The sequence below is a fragment of the Belonocnema kinseyi genome, chromosome 3 (assembly GCF_010883055.1).
Source record: "Belonocnema kinseyi isolate 2016_QV_RU_SX_M_011 chromosome 3, B_treatae_v1, whole genome shotgun sequence".
Taxonomy (NCBI): Eukaryota; Metazoa; Arthropoda; class Insecta; order Hymenoptera; family Cynipidae; genus Belonocnema; species Belonocnema kinseyi.
The window spans coordinates 92205491-92213155 of NC_046659.1; the positions used below are offsets into that span (position 1 = coordinate 92205491).

Below are 7665 nucleotides of genomic sequence, written 5' to 3' on the forward strand. Positions count from 1 at the left end.
TCCACCACCAAGTAAGTGTGTGGAGGGTGTGTAAAGGAATAGAGAAAGTGTAAGAAAAATGTAAACCCTTAGGGGACACATTAGAAGCTTCCATTCCAGAAGTGAAAAGCAGATAAAAATTTTAAAATTTCAGAAAAGCCCGCAACTTTCCAACATTATTGAAATTAGGTAATATTAAAAATAATATTAAGTTATTTGTAAAGTTACTTTTTCAAGATTAATTAATTATCCACATCACTCTAATTGTAAATTGGACAAACAGTTAAAAATTTCAGATAAAACTGCAACTTTCTAGCATTCTTGAAATTGAATATTATTAAAAATAATAATAAATAGTTCAAACAATCATTTTTGTTAACAGTAATTAATTATCGCCGAAGTTTAATTGAAAATTGGACAACAAGGGCAAAAGTTTTGAAAAAACCGCAACTTTCCATCTCTATTCTAAGAGAAACTTTCTGAAAACAATGATAAATTTTTTAAACAATTTTTGTAAGCATCTAATAATGAGTATGAAGTAGTATTTCATATATTAGCAACAATTTGCATTAAAAAGACCTAAAAAATACTAATTAGCACCCAAAAATCGAAAAACTCATTTTTTCAGTTATGGAGTTTTTTCAGGACCCTACAAAACAGACTTATTGTTTCAGACTGTAAGGGCACTTTTTTTATATCGCTTTAAATAACATACATTTTGAAAAAATATATTTGAATACGGACATTATAGATTGAATATAATTTAGAATTAAATTGTTTGACAAGAAAACAGAGATCTACTCTGAAGTAGATCTTGATCGATACCCGTAGTGCTCGATACTGATTTATTCAAGCTGGTTGCTAAGCTGGCGACGTCGGCGACGTTGTCATCCACCCAAGTCTTTCATTTCAGTTATCAGGGTTATAACCTGGCAAACCGGTGACCGCCCAGTCTTAGTGTGACCTAATCTGTATAAAGTTACTGATCTCTATTGATTTATAAACCAAAACATTTCTGCACTTCAATCTCATATATTTTCAGACACGTTCAATTCACATACATATAATTAATTTCAAAGCGTTCGACACATTGTCCCCCTCGTATTTCCTGGTCGGAAGGAATACTCTTAATTCTGAAGGACGCATAATTTCGCAACTGATCTTCTATAGGTCCCGGTCGCGATTTTCACATCAACTACGCGCCATCTTTTATCTTTTCCCGGGTACACTGCTACCACTCGTCAACGTGGCCACTGGTTTCTCGGCGAGTTGTTGTCCCAAATGAGAACTAAAGTTCCCACATCCATCTTTGGAGCTTCGTTCTGCCACTTGGTTCGTTTTTTGATCACTGCCAGATATTTTTTTATCCAGCGCCGCCAAAATTGATCAGCAAAATTTTGAATTTCTCCAGGTGTAAACATCAAGAAATCTTTTGGTGATAGACTCGTCAGATCTTCAGGATCGTCAGACACATACGTCAACGGTCGGCTATTTACCGAATACGCCGCTTCAGTGAACAGAGTTTGAAGCACTTCTTCACGTGGTACTTGTTCTCGCAAGGTCGATTCTAAAGCTGTTTTGACAGATTTCACCAGGCGTTCCCAGCATCCACCCATGTGCGGAGTAGCTGGAGGAATAAAATTCCATTGTATTTGAAGTTTTGATGTCTGTCGTAGGATCTCATTTTTATCGAGCTCTTCTACGGCCCTTTTTAATTCTTCACATGCTCCTCTTAAATTTGTTTCTTTGTCTGAGTAAATTCGTCGGGGATCTCCTCTTCTAGCCATCATCCGACGGAGAGACATGCTCATTGAATCCGTGGGCATTGAGGCCGCTATTTGCAAATGGACTGCTCGTACAGTCAAGCAGGTAAACAACACTCCATACATTTTCTCCCTCCGTCATCCAATTGTCACGTAAATTGGCCCAAAATCATCGACTCCTGTATCAGTGAAGGGTCGAACGCGATTTTGGACCCGCGGAGCTGGTAAGGGTGCCATCCTCGGCACTGCAGGCATCAACCTTCGGTGTTGACAGAGAAGACACCTGCGCCATGCTTTCTTCATGACTTTCCGGGTTCGGGGTATGTATAATTTTTGTCGTAGATCGTTGACTACCCTTTCTCTTCCATGGTGACCTGCCTGACGATGGTAATACATCACTAAAAGTTGGGTTACTGGATGTTTATCATCCAATATAATTTTGTCACCCGATGTAACAATATCAGCGGTCACCCGTCCGTCCATCTTAATCAGTCCATTCTCCATTTTTGGACTGAGTTGTTTGATTTTCGAAGACTTTGAAATAGGTTCGCCGTTCTTCAATTTTCTCCATTCCTCGGTATATGATTCCTTTTGTGCTTGGGTCGAAATGTCGAGTTCTGCTCTTTGAAATTCTTCTGCTGTCAACTCCCAGACTCCTCCATTCTTCTCTAATGTCGGCACTTTCTTGGACCATATGCCGCAAATACGTCTGACCCAGGCTTGCGTACGGACTAATCGAAGCCATGAAAAAAATCTCGTGGCGTCTATGAGAGCATCTTGCGTGGCCATGAAGGTGCCACACAACTCTTTTTTGATCTCAAGAATTTTTGGATCCAGTGAATGTACCTCGTTGATTTTCTTTTTAGGCCATTCTGCTTCAGGTTGAGTTAAGAACTTAGGTCCTTTAAACCACCGATCGTTTTCAAATCCTTCCTGGTGTGGAGTACCTCGAGTGGCATCATCCGCCACATTCTGCTTCGTCGGTACCCATCGCCAGTCTGACACTTTCGTGCAATCCAATATCTCAGCTATTCGGTGCGCAACAAAAGGTAAGTATTTCCTGGCATCTGATTTCAGCCAGCAAATAACCGTCCTGGAATCAGTCCAAAGTACCTTTTTGTCGATGCGAAAGGTGTGCTGACTACTTACAAACTGTGCTAATCGGCAAGCCATCACTGCTGTTTGAAGTTCAAGGCGTGGAATAGTCAATATTTTCAGCGGAGCCACTCTACTTTTGGCTATGACTAGTGACACCTTAATACCTCTAGTACCTTGGATTCGAAAATAGGCACAAGCAGCAAATGCCTGTTCACTGACATCACAGAATACGCGGAGTTGTATTTCTTGTATCTCGCCGATTTCCAGTATGTAACAACGTGGGATTCTCAAGGTCTTCGCTCGTTACAGGTCTTCCAGCCAAGCGGTTCATCTTCCAAGCAGTTCGTTATGTATCCGTTCATCCCAGTCAGTACCACGTCGCCAAATTTTCTGCATAAGCAATTTCGCTTTCAGCATCAGGACTGTAAGCAAACCTACAGGATCAAACACCGAAATGACTAGTCGCAGTATTTCTCTTTTCATTGGAATCCTTTCACCATTTACCAAACTTTCATTCACTTTTGGAAAATATGTTTTGTGAGTGAAGCAATCACTGTCGGGTGCCCAAATTACACCGAGGACTCTTTGTAAATTTTCTTCGTTGAAATTCAATCCACTTCCCGATGGGGCAAGAGCATCTTGTGGCAACGCTTTTAATACTTCTAAAGAATTGGACATCCAGTTGCGAACCTCGAATTCACCTTGAAAATGAATGAACGTGACGTCCCAAGCTTTCTGGATTGCTTCTTCCGCTGTGTTTACGCTGTCGAAGTAGTCGTCCATGTAGAGTCTCTCTGTAATTGCTCTGCATGAATCCGGGTAGGCTTCTTGAAATTCTTTAGTGTTTCTGTTTCTTATCTCTTGGGCAATATAAGGAGAACAGATGGCTCCAAATATCATTGACTGCATTCGCAATACAATCAATTTGCCTGTTTTCTCATCTCGTTGTAAATAACGTTGACTATCCTGATCTTCATCTCGAATTCTCACCTGGGGAAACATTTCTTTCAAATCTCCGTAAATCGCTATTAATCCTTGTTGAAATATAAACAGCACTTCAACCTTCCCTGCAATAGTTTGTTTTACCCTTATCAGATGTTCATGATCCATTCCAAACAAAACTAGAGGTCGTGCATGACGCAAATCGATTACATCAATATTTTTCAAATGAGGCCATTTCTCAGTATCAGCCTTCACTGTCTGAGCAGGCAATGATGATCGCCTAACAGTTTGTACATCAGTTAGTTGGTACTTCTTACCAGTGCGTCCTTGAGCATGTAGATTTACTAACCTGCATGCTTAGTACTTGAATTCTATATCATCTGTGATCCATTGCGATTTCAAAGGCTCGTTGGGTCCGTGCAATCCTAATTCTATGGCTGCTTCCTCTTCAAGTAGAGTCACAGTTGAACCTGAATCCAGAAATACATGTGTGTCAATTTGTCCTGCTAGTCCATACAATGTCACAGGTAAGATCATCAGCAAAACTGTCTTTTTCTTTCTACGTGTGAAGTTCACCATCTCTTTTGCATTGGCATTGGCAAGTTCTGTAGCATTGGACGAGCTGGGTTTAGAGTCGGTAGAATTTGGCTGACTGACCGCCCAGTCTTAGTATGACCTAATCTGTATAAGGTTACTGATCTCTGTTAATTCACAAACCAAAACATTTCTGCACTTCAATCTCAAATCTTTTCAGACACGTTCAACACACACACACACAATATTAATTTCAAAGCGTCCGACACACTTATGGTGGTTACATTTTAAAAATAATACTTTATTCGTATTCTATAGCTCATTGTGAAGAAAAATGTTGACTTTCAATACTTTCAGCTAATAGCAAGTCTTTTTCTGTATTTTTTTTGTGATAAAAATTCACAAAGCTGAAATGGCTAATTTTTTCGCTTTACTTGTTCATATATTATTGTTCAGTGAGACAAATTAAAAATACCCAAACAACAATTCTCTTAAAACTTTAATGCTGAACATTTCTAACAAAAACTTTGAAATCGGTTTAAAAATACGACTTGTGGGCGATTATGGACAGTAAATTCCTATTCTAGACGACTGTGGTCGGTACGAGGGCGTCGTACCGCGTTGTCTGTCCGCAAAACTTCCCTGCAGACTTTTTTCCATCAAAGTTTAAGGAAACGATTCCTGACAGTAATGATTTTCATTAATTATTATGTTGCAAATATAAAAAAGAAATCTACTTTCAAAACATAATTGGCATCAGAAGGGGTTTTTCTATTTCGAGAAAATAAACGAGATCATTTCTTCGAACAGAAGCCGAGTTTTCGCGAGTTTAGTTTAAAAATTCATTGATTTAAGTATAATGAAAATTTCCGGTTTTAGTTTTTAGTAAAAAAACTATCAATTTGATTAAAAAAATTTCTTCATAAAAGTTGCGTGGCTTGCCGAGCCCCATTTAGTCATATTTTTGCGAAGTGAATTTCTGAAGTTGGTAATTTTCGGAAATTTTTCTGTGTTTCCGCAAGGCACAGCGTACGAGCGCTAAGGACGTCATGGAATCAAAAACGCTTAATTGTATATTTTAGACATTAATATAGAAGAGTCCTCAAATTCAAAATATTCCAACTTGAAGAATTTTCAACAGTCAATTTTCAAAATTAAGCTACACTACCGTGCAAACGTTTTTGACCACCTCTTTTTTGGTGACTGATTAAGTTTGCCTTATTTTAATTATGTCAGAGGTAAAAATTTCTTTTCGAAGTGTTGAATTCTCTCAAACTTCGGTATAAAATGAGCCTAGAATGAAGCCAATTCGTTTATTTCTTAATTATATATTGCAAAAATAGTGTAAATTTTAATGTTTTTTTTAACGTTGAAATAATCGACATTTTTAAATATTCTTGGGCCTATTTTGAATCTATTTTTTCACCGTATCGCAAAAGCTTACGAGTGTAAATCGAAAAAATTTTCTTTTCGAATTGCAAGAACTTGAAATTGTAACAAACAAATTTGAAAACATCTTAGGGGTCGTACTAGAATTACGTAACGCATTTTCAGTCTTCTCCAGAGCCCTACCCCCTCTTTAACAATGGAACTTTAACAAATTTACACAGAGTGCCTGACCCCCCCCCCCCTGCTTTAATCTGTTACGTAATTTAAGTATGGTCTCTTATCTGTAGGCAAATCAGAAACAGAATTAAATAAATATATATTTTGAGGAAATTACATAGAATCTTGATAATTATATGTTGATATACGATGAAAACATAGCTTCAACATGAGCCCAAGAATTTTAAACGAAAGGATTATATTTCTATACAAAAAGATAGTTTATCAACAAATTAGTAGACTCAACTAAACCCGATTAATTTTCAAGGAAACAGTTGTAATTTTTAACTAAAAAGATGTAATTTTATTTAAAAAATATGGATTTTTAACCCAAAAGGACAAAAATTAGTAAAAAAGTTAAAGTTCAACCAAAAAGAATGATTTTTTAACCAAATCATTCAATTTTACCAACAATAAAATCAACTTCAACTTTAGCTCAACAAAAATTCCTTCACTCCTCATGTTTTACGTGACATTCTCTGAGTTTCCCAGACTTTCTGGCATTTCCTGACCTGAAAGCAACCCTGCTTTAAAGTAAAAAGTTTATATTATTCTGTAAGCTTACCTGTGTGAGTTCTAAAAGTTCATTAACTGAATATCTTTTTGATTCGAATAAAATTCCATCTTCGTCATGAAAACCAAACAATACTTCTTGTACGCAGCTCAAAGAAGATTGGCACCAGGCCTTTACCATTTTAATCTTGAAGCTATAGTTTGGGTTATTTTGATTATTTAACTGTTTGCTTGTTTTCAATTTCACGAATTTTATTTCATTTTCCAAAATCGTTTCTTCTGTTACAATATCGTTGGAATAAACTCCATCGATTTCTCCTGCATAAAGAAGACGATGATTGCCAATTGTATTTGAAAAGAGACAACAAAATTCTTCAGTTTCATTAATAGGCTTTGATGTATCTGAAGGCCTGGCAGGTTCGTCTGAAATATTTGAATTATGCACTTTACTATTTTTCGATATTTTAAATATTTTTTGGTTAGTGCCTATGAATCTGAGAACAGTAAAAAAAATTACCTCGCAGAATGTATTGTTTGAATTTGTAACCCCAAAAATCCATACATTTTTGTTTTTCTGATCTGGTTGAGACGAAAATCTGTCTTTTTTCAGTTCGATGGGCGCACAAGTAAATTGTGCCATTAAATTTTGCTGCGCTAATTATCCATCCTTCATCTCTCTTAGTGAGTGTCAAAAGCAATTGTAATATAACTCCTCTCATGAAAATAAACTCTGGTCTGCAGCTGCATAAAATTGAATTTTTTTAAGTGTCAAAATAAGCTGAATTCAACAATTTTACACATTGAACTTTCAAAATTTAATTTTAAAAGTTAAGCAGAGTATCTAGAGACCCAGAAAATCTGGGAATATATCGGGTATTTTTTGCACCTTCAATAATACAGTGTTTGCATCCCTAGAGTTGAAACATTTTTTTCTCAGCTCTAGGGTAGACAGATAGGTAGATAGGGTCTACAGGTAGCACAACTCGAATTTTCAAGAAATTTTCTATGAAAAATAATATGCATTAATAGGAATATAACACAACGATCGCAACTCGTGTGAAGGTAGCCCGCGCTTTGCTCGGGCAGCAAGCTTCACGCTCGTTGCAATCGCTGTTTCATCCCTTGTAATGCAACATACCAGGTGTATACATATGAAACCGGTATTGCCATCTAGCGGCCAGTAGGCACACTTGTAGGCACTGTCGGAACTTACCATTTGTGCTAATTGGCG

At 37.2% G+C, this 7665-nt stretch overlaps 1 protein-coding gene across 1 annotated transcript in view; it reads left to right on the forward strand.

Moving 5' to 3' along the window:
* Positions 1 to 7665, forward strand: part of LOC117169046 (protein misato) — a 205647-nt gene that overhangs the window by 30214 nt on the left and 167768 nt on the right. The gene's annotated exons all lie outside the window — the stretch shown is intronic.